This window comes from Pan paniscus, chromosome 3 (assembly GCF_029289425.2).
Source record: "Pan paniscus chromosome 3, NHGRI_mPanPan1-v2.0_pri, whole genome shotgun sequence".
Classification (NCBI taxonomy): Eukaryota; Metazoa; Chordata; class Mammalia; order Primates; family Hominidae; genus Pan; species Pan paniscus.
Genome location: NC_073252.2, coordinates 77299178 through 77318067, shown reverse-complemented (window position 1 = coordinate 77318067; position 18890 = coordinate 77299178). Strand labels below are relative to the sequence as shown.

The window sequence follows — 18890 nt, the reverse complement described above, 5'->3', positions numbered from 1 at the left end:
TACCTGATTTCAAAATATATTATGAGGCTATAGTAATCAAAACAGCATAATATTGGTATAAAAATAGACACATTGACCAATGGAGCAAAATAGGGAACCCAGAAATAAACCCAACTATAAACGGCCACCTGATTTTTGACAAAGATGGGGAAAAAACATCCTTTTCAATAAATGGTGTTGGGAAAACTAGATATTCACATGGAGAAGAATGAAACTGGATCCCTATTTCTCACCACATACAAAAATCAACTCAAAATAGATTTAAATGTAAAATAGGAAACTAGAAAACTACCAGGAGAAAATGGGGAAAAGGATATTGGTCTAGGCAAGTATTTTATGGCTAAGCTCTCAAAAGCATGGAAAACCAAAATAAAAATAGAGAAATGAGATTGATACAGTTTGGCTGTGTCCCCACCCAATTCTCATCTTGAATTCCCACATTTTGTGGGAGGAACCAGGTGGGAGGTAACTGGATCATGGGGGCAGGTATTTCCCCTGGTATTCTTGTGATGGTGGGTGGGTCTCACAATATCTGATGGTATTATAAGGAAGAGTTTCCCTGCACAAGCTTTTTCTTCTTTGCCTGCTGCCATCCATGTAAGATGTGACTTGTTCCTCCTTGCCTTTTGCCATGATTGTGAGGCTTCCCCAGCCACGTGAAACTGTAAGTCCATATTAAATATCTTTCTTTTGTAAATTGCCCAGTCTTGGGTATGTCTTTATCAGCAGTGTGAAAACAGACTAATATAGAGAAAATATTAAGCTAAAAAGCTTCTGCACAGCAAAGCAAACAATCAACAGAGGGAAGAGACAATGTGTTGAGTGGAGAAAATATTTGCAAACTATCCATTCAACAAGGGACTAATATCCAGAATATACAAGGAACCCAAACAATTCAACAATAGAAAAAATCACATTAAAAAGTGGACAAAAGACACAAATAGACAAGTCTCAAAAGAAGACATACAAATGGCAAACAGTATATTAAAAAATGTTCAACATCACTAGTCATCAGAGAAATACATGTCAAAACCACAGTAAGTGCTTCCTTCAGCATCATGTATACTAAAATTGGAATGATACAGAGATTAGCATGGCCCCTGCACAAGGATGACATGCAAATTCATGAAGCACTCTATATTTTCCAGAAAACAACCACAATGAGATATCATATTACTCCAGTTAAAATGGGTATTGTTCTAAAAATTATAGAAGGGAGGCTGATGAGGATTTGGAGAAAAGGGAACTCATACAATTTGGTGGGAATGTAAATTAGTACAACCACGATGTAAAACGGTATGGAGATTTCTCAAAAAACTAAAAATAAAACTACTACTTGATTCAGCAATCTCACTACTTGGTATCTACCCAAAGGAAAAGAAAACAGTGTATGAAAAGGATACCCCCACTCGCATGTTTATCACAGCACTATTCACAATAGCAAAGATATGGAATCAACCTAAGTGTCCATCAGCTGATGAATGAATGAAGAAAGTGAGATATATGTATGTATACAATGCAGTGCTATTTGGCCATAAAAAAAGAATGAAATTATGTCATTATCAGCAATATGAATGGAACTGGAGGTCATGTTAAGTGAAATAACCCATGCACCAACAGGCAAATATCACATGTTCTCACTAATATGTGGGAGCTAAAAACTTGATCTCATAAAGGTAGAAGAGCAGAATGATAGATACTGGAAGCTGGGAAGGTTGGGTACATGGGAAGGGGAATGAAGAGAGATAAGTTCAGAGGTACAAACATATAGTTAGATAAAAGGTATAAGTTCTGTTGTTCAACAGCAGAGTTAACAACAATGTATTGTATATTTCGAAGTAGCTAGAAGAGAGAACTTGAATTCCCAACACCTAGAAATAATAAATACTTAAAGTGATGGACACCTCAAATGCCTTGACTTGATCATTACATATTCTATGCATGTAACAAAACATAATGTGTGCTCCATAAATATGTAAAATATTATGTATCAATTTTTAAAAATCCCAATTTAAAATGGGCAAAATATTTGAACAGACACTTCAACAAAATATACACAGAGAGCAAATAAACCCATGAAAATATGCTCAACATGATTAGTTGTGGGGACAAGTATCACTCCATTTTAGATGCTAATCCACCTTGTGACTCCTGACTAACCCCAAGTCCAGGAATGCCTCCAAAATGTCTAGTTGATATATTACTTCTTACATAGAAACACCTAGTTACTGGAGTTTCACCTTTCCTCCAAAACAACTCTTGATATTGTTGCATGCATCATAGGCTGTGATGCCCACAGCATTCTTTCAATTCACCATTATTTCCAGAGCACATGGATTCTGGAATAATACTCCCTAATATAGAAGTGCTGGGTCTGGAGGGTTGTGGTGTGGAGATCCACCTGTCTTGCAGCCACGCAAGACCAGGCTTCTGCCTATAAGTTCCCTAATAAATCACGCTTTACCAACAAACTGGATTTGTCTGCATTGTTCTTTGGCTCCTGCATTTGGGGGCTGCTTTGCGTATGTGGCCCTTTTATAGAACATTAGTAATTCAATTAAATGTTAATAAGATGTCAATACAATCTCAAGGGAGAGGTTCAGAGAAGGGCAAGATCAATGTGCACCAAGGAGGCTTGGAGGTATACTGTTTTATGTGTGTGCTCAATAAACAGACTGAATGAAAAGAACAAAAAAAAGATGTCAATATACACCTTTTGGAATGGCCAAGTGTTTTTGACGATGTGGAGGAACTTGAACCTTCATATACTGCTGGTTGGAATGTAAAATTGTACTACTTTGGAAGCCTGTTTGCAGTTTCTTAAAATGTCAAACATATGCCTAGCATATGGCCCAGGCATTTCTCTCCTAGCTATTTACCCAGAGAAAGGAAAGAATATACCCATACAAAGTCTTATACACCAATGTTCATAGCCACAATGTTCATAGCCACTTTAATTATAATAACCAAAACCAGAAAACAATCCAAATGTCCATCATCAGGTTAATGGATAAATAAATTATACTATAACCATACAATAGAAGAGTACTCAGCAATAAAAATGAATGGGCTTTTGATACAGGCAAAACCATGGGTGAATCTCAAAATAATTATGCCGTGAGGAAAGCCAGACAAAAAGTATACATAGACTGTGATTCCATTCATATAAAATCCTAGAAAATGAAAACTAAAACAGACTGACAGAAGATCATGATTTCCTAGAAATCAAGGAGTCAGGAAGCGGAGAGATGTAGGAATGAAAAGGGGCACAAGGACACTTTTGGGGGTGGTGGCTATGTTCATTATCTTGATTGAGGTGATGGTTTTGTAGACATATTCACATGTCAAAATATATTAAATTGTGTATCTTAAGTATGTGTCATTTACTATATTTTAATTATACCTTATTAAAGCCATTTAAAGAAATATCTATGTTTTCCAAAACAACTTAATGAGAAAAGTGTCATTGCTTGACATTTTTGCACATCTGGTTTATGTCTTACTTAATACAAGGCAGCTGGATTCTCATATCTGCTTGCTGCATTCAAAATGTTGCATTACGTTGTTTTAGTTTAAGTATATAAAGAAAATCCATCTTCACACAAATATGTAGTGGGAAAGGGACAGATGTTTTAATAGCTTTTTGAGATAATTGTGGATATTCTTCTTTGATATCACATCAGAGCTTGACAAGTGGTAGTGTCCTAAAGTTTAGTTGCAGTATGGAATCTAAAACCAAATTAACAAACTTTTCATACTCTCTTATGTTAAAATCCATTGGTCCATTGTATAATTGGAATGGATCTTTTTCCATGTATAGTATTATAATAGCGTGGTCATTTGGCAAATATTGGTTTGCTGAGTTACATAGATCTTCCAAATGTTGGTACATAATGTTGTACATGTATACAAGTTTACATATGTACACACACACAATATGCATGTAAATAATATACCACTGATATTATTTCAAAAAGTCATCAAGTATTGGAAAACTATCAAACTTACCGTGGTGAACACAAGTTTACCAAAATTCTAATTGTCACTTGAAAATTCAAATTTTATAATTGGCAACAAATACTGGCAGATATTTTGCTTGAAATGACAGCTTCACTTTATTCATTTTCTAGAAAAGTCTGCCAAATATTCAAATCTAAAAAAACACAATTTCTACGTCAGTGCTATGGCCTGAATGTTTGCGTCCCTCCAAAATTCATATGTTGACACCCAATCACCAATGTGATAATATTAGCAGGTGGGGCCTTTGGGAGGTGATTAGATCATGAGAGAAAAGCCTTCATGAATAGAACTAGTGCCCTTATAAAAAAAAAGGCCCAGAGAGCTGCCTTGTACCCTTTCACCGTGTAAGGAAGCAGCAAGGATGCACCATTCTAGGAACCAGCAAATGGGCCCTTACCAGACATTGAAAGTGCCGGCCCCTCGATCTGGACTTCCCTGCCTTCAGAACCAAAAGAAATAGATTTCCATTGTTTATAAACTACCAAGTTTATGGTATCTTGTTATAGCAGTCTCAACAGACCAAGATAGTCACTCTAAAAACAAAAAATGGTTTTCCCTAAAGAAAGTGACTAGTTCAGCTTGCAGTTCAGTCTCACGAGAGCTTTCCTTCAAAACAATCATTATACTTTGATATAGAGCAAATGTGTTTTATGCATACTTACCATTTCATAACACCAAATATTAAAGTTATTGATTCAAGGGTTGAGATTTAATATAGTTAATTTTTACATCAAGAACATTCTGAACTGAAACCAGTAAGTTTTTTATATGAGTGCATGGTGAACTAGGCATTGGGCACAATGCCTCATAGTTCAGTGTGATGCCAGTGCTTTCATTTCTGCTATGTCATCAGCAGTTTACCCACCATCATAGGTGAACTATCAGGTCAAATGTCAACACAGTGGAAAAGGGTCTTTGGCACCTCTTGGTGCATGGGCCATACTTCAGGGACCATGGTCCTAGCCTGAAAGCACAACACTTCATGTTTGCCCAAAGTTATCCTGAGAAGTTATCTAATCGCAAGAGATCAGAATGTGCCCTTAATAAGACCAGCCACACTTAAGAGTCCTATCTCATTCATCTAATGAGTATTTTTTAATTAATAAATACTAAAGTTTAATTCACAAAAGTATAGGTGTAAGTTTTACAGATTTTCAACAGGATTGTGCTTCAAAGGATAAAATTGACCACATTAAATGTTGGATGATTTTTCTGTTTTTGTCCTCAAAGGAACAGGTGCCAAGTGGAATTAGACATGCAAAAACTGTGCCAATTTGGGATATTTTTAAAGGAATTCTGTGTGAAAATTTTCCATCATATATGGTTTGTGACAAAAACATTCTAATATGGTAAAAATTAATATAATAGCTTTCATACACACAGTAAGATACCCAATGTAATTTTTTCATGACTGTGTGACTCATGTGTACTGTATATTGCTGTATACTGAAGGACACAAAGCCCCAACCCAGGTCTGGCAGTGCCTGTAAAAGCAAGGCTACAGACACCATCAGAGCTCTCTGATGATATGGTGTTCACATAGTAGCCATTAATGGCTTTTTCTTTTTTTTAATATATATTTTTATTATACTTTAAGTTCTAGGGTACATGTGCACAATGTGCAGGTTTGTTAAATTGTATACATGTGCCATGATGGTGTGCTGCACCCATTAACTCGTCATTTATATTAGGTATATCTCCTAATGCTATCCCTCCTCCCTCCCCCCACGCCACAACAGGCCATGGTGTGTGATGTTCCCCTTCCTGTGTCCAAGCGTTCTCATTGTTCAATTCCCACCTATGAGTGAGGACATGCAGTGTTTGGTTTTTTGTCCTTGCGATAGTTTGCTGAGAATGATGGTTTCCAGCTTCATCCACGTCTCTACAAAGGACATGAACTCATTCATTTTTTATGGCTGCATAGTATTCCATGGTGTATATCTGCCACATTTTCTTAATCCAGTCTATCATTGTTGGACATTTGGGTTGGTTCCAAGTCTTTGCTATTGTGAATAGTGCCGCAATAAATACACGTGTGCATGTGTCTTTATAGCAGCATGATTTATAGTCCTTTGGGTATATACCCAGTAATGAGATGGCTGGGTCAAATGGTATTTCTAGTTCTAGATCCCTGAGGAATCGCCACACTGACTTCCACAATGGTTGAACTAGTTTACAGTAACACCAACAGTGTAAAAGTGTTCCTATTTGTCCACATCCTCCCTAGCACCTGTTGTTTCCTGACTTTTTAATGATTGCCATTCTAACTGGTGTGAGATGGTATCTCATGTGGTTTTGATTTGCATTTCTCTGATAGCCAGTGATGGTGAGCATTTTTTCATGTGTTTTTTGGCTGCATAAATGTCTTCTTTTGAGAAGTGTCTGTTCATGTCCTTCACCCACTTTTTGATGGGGTTGTTTGTTTTTTTCTTATAAATTTGTTTGAGTTCATTGTAGATTCTGGATATTAGCCCTTTGTCAGATGAGTAGGTTGTGAAAATTTTCTCCCATTTTGTAGGTTGCCTGCTCACTCTGATGGTAGTTTCTTTTGCTGTGCAGAAGCTCTTTAGTTTAATTAGATCCCATTTGTCAATTTTGACTTTTGTTGCCATTGCTTTTGGTGTTTTAGATATGAAGTCCTTGCTCATGCCTATGTCCTGAATGGTAATGCCTCGGTTTTCTTCCAGGGTTTTTACGGTTTTAGGTCTGACGTTTAAGTCTTTAATCCATCTTGAATTAATTTTTGTATAAGGTTTAAGGAAAGGATCCAGTTTCAGCTTTCTACATATGGCTAGCCAGTTTTCCCAGCACCATTTATTAAATAGGGAATCCTTTCCCCATTTCTTGTTTTTCTCAGATTTGTCAAAGATCAGATAGTTATAGATATGCGGCATTATTTCTGAGGGCTCTGTTCTGTTCCATTGATCTACATCTCTGTTTTGGTACCAGTACCATGCTGTTTTGGTTACTGTAGCCTTGTAGTATAGTTTGAAGTCAGGTAGCATGATGCCTCCAGCTTTGTTCTTTTGGCTTGGGATTGACTTCCTGATGTGGGCTCTTTTTTGGTTCCATATGAATTTTAAAGTAGTTTTTTCCAATTCTGTGAAGAAAGTAATTGATAGCTTGATGGGGATGGCATTGAATCTATAAATTACCTTGGGCAGTATGGCCATTTTCACGATATTGATTCTTCCTACCCATGAGCATGGAATGTTCTTCCACTTGTTTGTGTCCTCTTTTATTTCATTGAGCAGTGGTTTGTAGTTCTCCTTGAAGAGGTCCTTCACATCCCTTGTAAGTTGGATTCCTAGGTATTTTATTCTCTTTGAAGCAATTGTGAATGGGAGTTCACTCATGATTTGGCTCTCTGTTTGTCTGTTATTGGTGTATAAGAATGCCTGTGATTTTTGTACATTGATTTTGTGTCCTGAGACTTTGCTGAATTTGCTTGTCAGCTTAAGGAGATTTTGGGCTGAGACTATGGGATTTTCTAGATATACAGTCATGTCATCTGCAAACAGGGACAATTTGACTTCCTCTTTTCCTAATTGAATACCCTTTATTTCCTTCTCCTGCCTAATTGCCCTGGCCAGAACTTCCAACACTGTGTTGAATAGGAGTGGTGAGAGAGGGCATCCCTGTCTTGTGCCAGTTTTCAAAGGGAATGCTTCCAGTTTTTGCCCGTTCAGTATGATATTGGCTGTGGGTTTGTCATAGCTCTTATTATTTTGAGATACGTCACATCAATACCTAATTTATTGAGAGTTTTTAGGATGAGGGGTTGTTGAATTTTGTCAAAGTCGTTTTCTGAATCTATTGAGATAATCATGTGGGTTTTGTCTTTGCTTCTGTTTATATGCTGGATTACATTTATTGATTTGTGTATATTGAACCAGCCTTGCATCCCAGGGATGAAGCCCACTTGATCATGGTGCATAAGATTTTGATGTGCTGCTGGATTCGGTTTGCCAGTATTTTATTGAGGATTTTTCATCAATGTTCATCAAGGATATTTGCCTAAAATTCTCTTTTTTCGTTGTGTCTCTGCCCGGCTTTGGTATCAGGATGATGCTGGCCTCATAAAATGAGTTAGGGAGGATTCCCTCTTTTTCTATTGATTGGAATAGTTTCAGAAGAAATGGTACCAGTTCCTCCTTGTACCTCTTGTAGAATTTGTCTGTGAATCCATCTGGTCCTGGACTCTTTTTGGTTGTTGAGCTATTGATTATTGCCACAATTTCAGAGCCTGTTATTGGTCTATTGAGAGAGTCAACTTCTTCCTGGTTTAGTCTTGGGAGGATGTATGTGTCCAGGAATTTATCCATTTCTTCTAGATTTTCTAGTTTATTTGCGTAGAGGTGTTTGTAGTATTCGCTGATGGTAGTTTGTATTTCTGTGGGATTGATGGTGATATCCCCTTTATCATTTTTTATTGCGTCTACTTGATTCTTCTCTCTTTTCTTCTTTATTAGTCTTGCTAGCAGTCTATCAATTTTGTTGATCCTTTCAAAAAACCAGCTCCTGGATTCATTGATTGTTTGAAGGATTTTTTATGTCTCTATTTCCTTCAGTTCTGCTCTGATCTTAGTTATTTCTTGCCTTCTGCTAGCTTTTGAATGTGTTTGCTCTTGCTTTTCTAGTTCTTTTAATTGTGATGTTAGGGTGTCAATTTTGGATCTTTCCTGCTTTCTCTTATGGGCATTTAGTGCTATAAATTTCCCTCTACACACTGTTTTGAATGTGTCCCAGAGATTCTGGTATGTTGTGTCTTTTTTCTCGTTGGTTTCAAAGAACATCTTTATTTCTGCCTTCATTTTTTTATGTACCCAGTAGTCATTCAGGAGCAGGTTGTTCAGTTTCCATGTAGTTGAGCAGTTTTCACTGAGTTTCTTAATCCTGAGTTCTAGTTTGATTGCACTGTGGTCTCAGAGACAGTTTGTTATAATTTCTGTTCTTTTACATTTGCTGAGGACAGCTTTACTTCCAACTATGTGGTCAATTTTGGAATAGGTGTGGTGTGGTGCTGAAAAAAATGTATATTCTGTTGATTTGGGGTGGAGAGTTCGGTAGATGTCTATTAGGTCCACTTGGTGCAGAGCTGAGTTCAATTCTTGGATATCCTTGTTATCTTTCTGTCTCGTTGATCTGTCTCATGTTGACAGTGGGGTGTTAAAGTCTCCCATTATTATTGTGTGGGAGTCTAAGTCTCTTTGTAGGTCACTCAGGACTTCCTTTATAAATCTGTATGCTCCTGTATTGGGTGCATATATATTTAGGATAGTTAGCTCTTCTTGTTGAATTGATCCCTTAACCATTATGTAATGGCCTTCTTTGTCTCTTTTCATCTTTGTTGGTTGAAAGTCTGTTTTATCCGAGACTAGGATTGCAACCTCTGCCTTTTTTTGTTTTCCATTTCCTTGGTAGATCTTCATCCATCCTTTTATTTTGAGCCTATGTGTGTCTCTGCACGTGAGATGGGTTTCCTGAATACAGCACACTGATGGGTCTTGACTCTTTATCCAATTTGCCAGTCTGTGTCTTTTAATTGGAGCATTTAGTCCATTTACATTTAAAGTTAATATTGTTATGTGTGAATTTGATCCTGTCATTATGATGTTAGCTGGTTATTTTGCTTGTTAGTTGATGCAGTTTCTTCCTAGTCTCGATGGTCTTTACATTTTGGCATGATTTTGCAGTGGCTGGTACTGGTTGTTCCTTTCCATGATTAGTGCTTCCTTCAGGAGCTCTTTTAGGGCAGGCTGGTGGTGATAAAATCTCTCAGCCTTTGCTTGTCTGTAAAGGATTTTATTTCTCCATCACTTATGAAGCTTAGTTTGACTGGATATGAAATTCTGGATTGAAAATTCTTTTCTTTAAGAATGTTGAATATTGGCCCCCACTCCCTTCTGGCTTGTAGAGTTTCTGCCGAGAGATCTGCTGTGAGTCTGATGGGCTTCCCTTTGTGAGTAACCTGTCCTTTCTCTCTGGCTGCCCTTAACATTTTTTCCTTCATTTCAACTTTGGTGAATCTGACAATTATGTGTCTTGGAGTTGCTCTTCTCGAGGAGTATCTTTGTGGCATTCTCTGTATTTCCTGAATCTGAATGTTGGCCTGCCTTGCTAGATTGGGGAAGTTCTCCTGGATAATATCCTGCAAAGTGTTTTCCAACTTAGTTCCATTCTCCCTGTCACTTTCAGGTACACCAATCAGATGTAGATTTGGTCTTTTCACATAGTCCCATATTTCTTGGAGGCTTTGTTCATTTCTTTTTATTCTTTTTTCTCTAAACTTCCCTTCTCATTTAATTTCATTCATTTCATCTTCCATCACTGATACCCTTCCTTCCAGTTGATCGCGTCGGCTCCTGAAGCTTCTGCATTCTTCACGTAGTTCTCAAGCCTTGGCTTTCAGCTCCATCAGCTCCTTTAAGCACTTCTCTGTATTGGTTATTCTAGTTATACATTCGTCTAAATTTTTTTCAAAGTTTTCAACTTCTTTGCCTTTGGTTTGAATTTCCTCCTGTAGCTCGGAGTAGTTTGATCATCTGAAGCCTTCTTCTCTCAACTTGTCAAAGTCATTCTGCGTCCAGGTTTGTTCCATTGCTGGGGAGGAACTGCATTCCTTTGGAGGAGGAGAGGCGCTCTGCTTTTTTAGTTTCCAGTTTTTCTGCTCTGTTTTTTCCACATCTTTGTGGTTTTATCTACTTTTGGTCTTTGATGATGGTGATGTACAGATGGGTTTTTGGTGTGGGTGTCCTTTCTGTTTGTTAGTTTTCCTTCTAACAGACAGGACCCTCAGCTGCAGGTCTGTTGGAGTTTGCTAGAGGTCCACTCCAGACCCTGTTTGCCAGGGTATCAGCAGTGGAGGCTGCAGAACAGCGGATTTTCATGAACTATGAATGCTGCTGTCTGATTCTTCTTCTGGAAGTTTTGTCTCAGATGATTACCCGGCCATGTGAGGTGTCAGTCTGCCCCTTCTAGGGGGTGCCTCCCAGTTAGGCTGCTTGGGGGTCAGGGGTCAGGGACCCACTTAAGGAGGCAGTCTGCCTGTTCTCAGATCTCCAGCTGCATGCTGGGAGAACCACTGCTCTCTTCAAAGCTCAGATGGAAATGCAGAAATCACCCATCTTCTGCATCACTCACGCTGGGAGCTGTAGACTGGAGCTGTTCCTATTCGGCCATCTTGGCTGCCCCCCCAAAACCAAAATTAAATTTAAACATTATCACATTTGATAGAAAAGAGCACTATTTTCATCCAAAGCTTTGGATGAACCAATTATTAATGAAGAAGATAATTATAAAATATTTTTCTCCTGTGTTGAAGATACATCATAGAGTGCATAAATGGGGGTTTTAAATTCTGTATCTTAAACTGCCTCCACAAGAATTTGGAGCAGGAACTGTCAGATGAAACATTAAAATGTTACTGTATACATTTCCAGTTAAAATTTAATTCAAACTTAGGTGAAACTGATTTGTATGAAGGGTTAAATCTTTTTAGAAAAATTTTTCTGAAACTATCTTCAGTTCTAGGTATACTAAGGTTTATATTTTGAAATGACTTATTAATATGTATCCTAGTATTGTCACAAATCATAAAATAATCTTAACAGCTCTAGAAAGAGTGTGTCAACAGAAAGATACTTTGCAAAATTAAAAATGTTCCAAAATTATTTACAATCTTGCATTTGCCAAGAGTAATTGACATCATTTTCAATTATATCAATTGAAAATGAAGTTATTAAATGTATACTTTTTGATGAACTAATAAATTAATTTGCAGGAAAGTGACCCAGAAAAATCTTATGCTCAAGAAAGATTTTATATTAATTACTACTATGTGTTGCATTACATAAAAATGACACCATTTATGCAATTTGCAAGTTTATATTGTTTTTCATGTATCATTCCTATTCTTTTTATAGGTAATAAAATATTACATTTTATAGGTAATAAAATATTTTTAATGGAGAAAGCTTTTTCCTTTAGTAACTTTCACAGTACTTTTTCCCCCCACCTTTTTTTAAAAAAGCCTCTACCTGACACTGTGGCAAGGAAGTCTGACAAACTTTTGCTGGTCTCAGTGTACTCTAACCAGCAACACACATCAGATTCTCCACATTGTCCACAAACCAACAGTGCTATGACTTGACCATTTAAAAAGAACAAAGTAAAAGCTGTAATAGCTATTCAACTAAACTGCACAATTGGAGCACAAACAGCACTACTATAAGACACCTCTAACAGAGTGCGGCACAAAGGAAATCCAGACAACCACATAGTGAGAGACAGTGGAGGGGTATGTGTGTCTATACACTTTACTCATCTTCAATCCATTCTACAACCAGCAGCTAAAGGAGTCTTCAAAAAACGTTCAAACACACTTTGGCTAGACCCTCTTAGATTGCTCTAAGAAGAACATGGTTTCTCTGTGATAAGGTCTCGGGGGTGGATACCAAGCTTAAGCCAAAAAATGTGTCCCTAAATTGCTATGAAGAAGACAACAAGGAATTTTTTCTCCTAGAAAAGATGGAGGAGAAAAGTGAAGAAATGAAGGCTCTATCCCAAATCATCAGCAGAGTCCAGGACACAAAGAATATTTGGTATAAGGGCACCATGACAGAATGGATGAAGCTGGGGTCCAGGATACAAAGGAGGCCAGAAGAACCTATGTCCGCTGGAATTTGGAGGAAGTGCTTGGGAGATGCTGGACTTTCACATACCATGGAAAGGGGCTGTTCAAATAAATCTCCTCTATATCGCAAGGAACAGGGAGTTGCTGGCTGACAGCTGAGCTAGAGTTGATGGGTGGAATGAATAAGACAATGGACAAATGAATGAATGAATGAATGGGTGGAAGGCATCCGGTACTGTGAAGCTAGACTGGAGGATTTTAGCATGGTACATTCTTCAGTACTTATAGAATAGATTACGGGAATGATGTTTGAGTGTCAGAGACTCTAAAGTCTGTCTATTTGACTAAAAATGCCTTTTGATAATATTTCTAGCCACTTTAGCATGAGATTTCTAGTTATTATGGGCCTAAAATCTTAAGGTCATCCTTTCCTCCTCTACTTCCAAGCTGTCAGTAGATCCTAATGATTCTACTTCAAGACCTAGCTGGAATCCAACCACTTCTTACCCATCCACTGCTACCATCCCAGTCCAAGCCATCATCTCTTACCTGGATTATGGCAGTAGCTTCTTGGCTGGGCTTCCACTCTTTCCCCACTTTGAATTATTCTTGACATTATTATCAGGTCAAGTGGCTTCTCTGCTAAAACCCTCAATGACCTCTCATTTCACTCACAAAGTCCAGTCCTTATGATGGCCTACAAAGACTGACATGGTAGCCTACCCCACCACTGCCTGCTGTCTCACCTCATCCCACTGCTATTGTCTCGCCGCTGTTTTCTGCTTCTGCCATACCAGCAACTTGCTTCTGCATGTACCTCAGGACATTTGCACTAGGAAGCTCTCTGCCTAGAACACTCTTCCCCCAAATACCTTCATGGCTTGCTTCCTCACTTTCTTCAAGACTCTACCCAAATGTCACTTTCTCAGTGACATCTTTCCTGACCACCCCAGACAACTGCAAAGCTGCCCACCATCTGGGGCACTTCCTAAATTCCCTTCTCTGCCTTATTTTTCTCCATAATGTATGTCACCATATGACAAAAGATATATTTCACTTAATGGCTTTATTTATTGTCTGTCTCTGCCTGGTAGAATGAAAGCTCTATGGGACCAGGAACTTTTGTCTATTTTTTCTGAAGTGTATCTCCGGCTCCACCAAGGGTGCCTTACCCTATAGTAGGTGCTCAGTAAACAAATAAATGCATTGGTCATTCTAACTCTGATTTGAAGACCTTGCTCTTTACAAACCTTCATTTATTACTGTAATGTTTGGAGCAAGCCTCTTAACCCCAGTCCTATTCAGGCAGTTGACTGTGGCATGAGAAGTAAACTGTGCCAGGAAATGCACAGTCCACCATCAGAAGCCCCAGAGGCATTGCTAGGGCAACAAAGATTATGTTTTAGCCAGTTTACTGGTTCCTCAACTGTTTCCTCTCATCATTCATAAATTTGCTGCAGAGATTGGCAGAGAACAAATTGGCTCAGGCTGCACTGCAGTTAGAGTTACAGGGGCCTTTGGTAAGTTCCCCTAAGAAGTCCAATGACCTTGTCTGAGAACCAGCAGGACTCTGGCAGAATCCCCAGAATTCTGGGATGCCTCAGCACAGGAAGCACTAATTCTCCTTTGCTGGGCCTGCTGATTAGCCATTCCCCACAGAAAAGCCCTTCTTTGTAAACAATCACCATCATAACGCAAATACCAGTCCAATACCCCTGCATTGCTTGGGATATTTATGTTCATTACCTATCTGTTGGTTTGGAGATTAAAACAATAGTGTATCTTGGATTGTGCTGTGCCTCTGTCCATACAACCTAATAATTAAGTGGCATTTTCATAATGCTTTCTGTAAGAACAGTCTTTGTTTGGAGACATTCTACAGTGCAGAAGCTAACCTTGCTTGCCCAGTCCAGATGCTAATGTTGGATTAAAAAAAACCCAAAGCCCAGAAAATCTTCTTTCCTCTAACTCACCAAAACAACAGATAGATTAGAGGAAGTCTTACTGCCTTGACAGGATAGATTTCATCACTTATTTTAGGCTGAATTTTGTCCTCTACCCAAATTCATATGTTGACATCCTAACCTCCAATACATGAGAATATGATATTATTTGGAAACAGGGCCTTTAAAGAGGTAATTACATTGAATGAAAACAATAGAGTGGGACCCTATGTTGGGAAAATCAGATATCCACATGCGGAAGAATGAACCTGAATCCATATCTCTCACTATATACAAAAATTAACTCAAGATGAATTAAAGACTTAAATGTAAGACCTGAAACTATAAAAATCCTAGAAGAAATACCTAGGAAAAGCTCTTCTGAACATTGGCCTTGGCAAAGAATTTATGACTAAGAATTTATGACAAAGCAAATGCAACAAAAACAAAAATAGACAAATGGGACAAAATGAAACTAAAAAGCTTCTGTACCTCAAAAGAAATAATCAACAGAGTAAACAGACAACCTACAGAATGGGTGAAAATATTTGCAAACTGTGCACCTGACAAAGGACTAATAGCGAGAATCTACACGGAATTCAAACAGCTCAGCAAGGAAAAACAAACAATCCCATTAAAAAGTGAGCAAAGGGAAGGATAGTGGGAGGGAGGGGTAGAGGTGGGGATAGTTAATGGATAAGAAAAAAAAATAGTTAGAAGAATGAATAAGGCCAGGCGCAGTGGCTTGTGCCTATAATCCTAGCCCTTTGGGAGGCTGAGGCAGGAGGATCACTTGAACCTAGCTTGGGCAAGGCTTGTGAAGAGCCTGGGCAACATAGCGAGACCCCATCTTTACAAAAAATACAAAAACTAACTGGGTGTGGTGGCTTATGCCTGTGGTCCCAGCTACTCAGGAGGCTGAGGTGGAAGGATCACCAGAACCCAGGGAAGTCAAAGCTGCAGTAAGCTGTGATCCAGCCCACTGCACTCCAGCCTGGGCAACAGAGTGAGACCCTGTCTCAAAACGAACAAACAAAAAAGAATGAATAAGACCTAGTACTTGATAACACAACAGGATGACTATAATCAATAATAATTTAATTATACATTTAAAATAATTAAAAGAGCATAATTGGATTGTCTGTAACACAAAGGATAAATGTTTGAGGGGATGGACACCACATTCTCTATGATGTGATTATTACACATTACATGCCTGTATCAAAACATCTCATGTACTCCATAAATATATACACTTATGTACCCACAGAACTCGAAATTTTTTTTAAAAAAATTTAATGGGCAAAGGACATGAACGTTTTCCAAAAGAAGATATACCAACAGTTAACAAACATATGAAAAAATGCTCAACATCACTAATCATCAGGCAAATGCAAATTAACACCACAATGAGATATCATCTTACACCAGTCAGAATGGCTATTATTAAAAAGTCAAAATCAATAAATGATGGCAAGGATGCAGAGAAAAGGGAATGCTTATACACTGTTGGTGGGAATGTAAATTAGTATAACCTCTATGGAAAACAGTATGGAGATTTATCAAAGAACTAAAACTAGAACTACTATTTGATCCAGCAATCCCACTACTAGGTATCTAACCTAAGGAGAAGAAATAATTATATAAAAAAGATACCTGATCTTTTTGTAGTTCATGAGCATGATGATTGGTTGTTCATGTACATGTGTGAGATGTGTCACCCTCGAACATTGTGGCGATGTTGGAATATTACCTGTCTGACATGAAGAAAATTAAAAAATTTTTAAAAGTTTAAAAAGATATCTGCACTCATGTGTTTATGATAGCACCATTTATAATAGCAAAGATATGGAATTAGCCTGTCTATTAATGGATGACTGGATAAAGAAAATGTGGTGTGTGTATATATATTTATATGAATATGACTCAGCCATAAAAAAGAATGAAATCATGTCTTTTACAGCAAAATGGATGGAAATGGAGGCCACTATCTTAAGTGAAAGAACTTAGAAACGGAGAATCAAATACTACATGTTGTCATTTATAAGCAGGAGCTAAACAATGGGTCCACATGGACCTACAGAGTGGAATAACAAACACTGGAGACTCCAAAAGCGGGAAAGTGGGAGAGAGGTGAGGAATGAGAAGTTACCTAATGGATACAATGTACACTATTCAGGTGATGGTTACACTAAAAGCCCAGACTTCACCACTCCACAGTATATCCATGTAACAAAATTGCACTTGTACCCCGTAAATCTGTTTTTTAAATAGGAAGGGGGGGAAACCCAATATGACTGGCATCCTTAGAAGAAGAAGAGTCCTGCATGCACAGAGGGAAGACCATGTGAAAAGGCAGCAAGAGGCGAGCCATCTGTAAATCAAGGGTAGCCATCTACAGAATCCAGGATAGAAGCCTCAGAGGAAGCCAACCCTGCTGGCACCTTGATCTACAACAAGCTTGTCCAACCCACAGCCCACTGGCTGCATGTGGCCCAGGATGGCTTTGAATGTGGCCATACACAAATTGATAAACTTTCTTAAAACATTAGGACATTTTTTTGAGATTTTTTTTTTTCAGCTCATCAGCTATCGTTAGTGTATTTTATGTGTGGCCCAAGATAATTCTTCTTCTTCCAATGTGGCCCAGGAAAGCCAAAAGTTTGGAAACCTCTGAATTCAAGACCTTCCTGCAACCAAAACTGTGAGAAAATAAATGCCTGTTGTTTAAGCCACTGAGGCTGTGGTATTTTGTGATGGCACCCTAGCAACCTAATACACAACCTTATTTCTCACGTTCTATTTCTGTTCCTGTGTGCTCTATCACAAGTGAAATGCTGGAAATTCTGAAGATATGAATGCTTCCAATGTAAACACATTTCTTAAGTACCTTCTGCAAAGTTTGTGTAAATGCCTTTAGAAATTATGGCCCCCAAGATTATTCCTATGGCAATGGAGAGATGGTTTTTAAAATAACTTCTATGGTAATATAGATGACTTAGGAGCAACCGTGAAGTTGATTTGTGGTAGGCTACCAGCCAGGATCTTAAACTTAGCTTTATTAGTGCACCAGAGTTGGCTGAAAACAAGAATGCTGAACTTTTGCCATTCAAGCTCATTGAAATGTACAAACCAGACAGAAAATATGTTACTTTTCAGTAAAGGATATTTCTTTCTAGTGGCTAAAATACCCCTACTCCTTTCTGAGACATTGTCTTCTAACGAGCAAAATACTGAAGAAGATATATTATCAAATTGGCCAGGGACAGTGGCTCACGCCTGTAATCCCAGCACTTTGGGAGGCCGAGGCGGGTGGATCACTTGGGGCTAGAAATTAGAGACCAGCCTGGGCAACATGGTGAAACCCCATCTCTACAAAAAATCAGAAAGTTAGCCGGACATGGTGGCATGTGCCTGTGGTCTCAGCTACTCTGGAGGCTGAGGTGGAAGGATCGCTTAAGCCCAGGAGGTCGAGGCTTCAATGAGCCATGATCACACCACTGCACCCCAGCCTGGGCAACAGAGCAAGACCCTGTCTTAAAAAAAAAAGAGATGGGAGTGTAGCATTAGAGCAAAGGAGGTTGGTGGACAGTTGTAAGAGGTGTTCATCCAGGTCACTATCCCTGTCTCAGCAGAGCCACTCTCCAGGCATAGAAAGCTGGTGCTTTCCAGAGTAGCATCTCTCATCCAGACAGTGCCAGGTTGGCACTACCAACTTTGAATGCTCCAAGGTGACCCTGCTTTTTCTGTTTAACTACTGTTTATCCAAAAAGGACACAGTTTGACTTGTGTCAATTTGATTTGGAAAAGGAAGGATTTGATTTCCTCTTTCTAATGACAAATTGCATTCAGGTTGGCATTTTAGCTGTTCACAAATTCTTCAAGTCCTCGTTTACAGGCAGTTTCTTGCTTTACTCTGGGAGACATCAATATACCCATTGTATGTGGATTTTACTAAGCACTGAGAGCAGCCTTTCCTCCAGGTTTTGGAAAGCACATTGCTGTGATCTCATGAATGGACAATTACACCTGGTTTCCAGCAGGAAAAAAATATCTATTCTAGGCACTAGCGTTCTTTATTTATCTCCCTCAGCAATTCCCTGGCTGCCCCTTGCTGCTCTTTAACTGTGTCCTGCCCACATATGTGTGTGCTCAGTTTCTGTGGCAAGTTGTACTTATCACATCCAAACATCCCTCTTGAATACCAGGGCACAGTTTATAATTTCTGTTTCACATGGGAGTAACAGAATATCCAAGTAATTCTAGTGAAAGTTTGTTTGGTTGCAAGAAAT

At 38.5% G+C, this 18890-nt stretch overlaps 2 non-coding genes across 2 annotated transcripts; both read left to right on the top strand.

The window, feature by feature from the left end:
• The first annotated feature begins 1041 nt into the window (after window positions 1-1041).
• LOC112439640 (U6 spliceosomal RNA) lies at window positions 1042-1145 on the top strand. Its single transcript, XR_003027898.1, has one exon. It is a non-coding gene; the product is annotated as a U6 spliceosomal RNA (small nuclear RNA).
• Window positions 1146-16257: 15112 nt separating this feature from the next.
• Window positions 16258-16361, top strand: LOC112439743 (small nucleolar RNA U13). Its single transcript, XR_003027979.1, has one exon. It is a non-coding gene; the product is annotated as a small nucleolar RNA U13 (small nucleolar RNA).
• Window positions 16362-18890: the final 2529 nt, after the last annotated feature.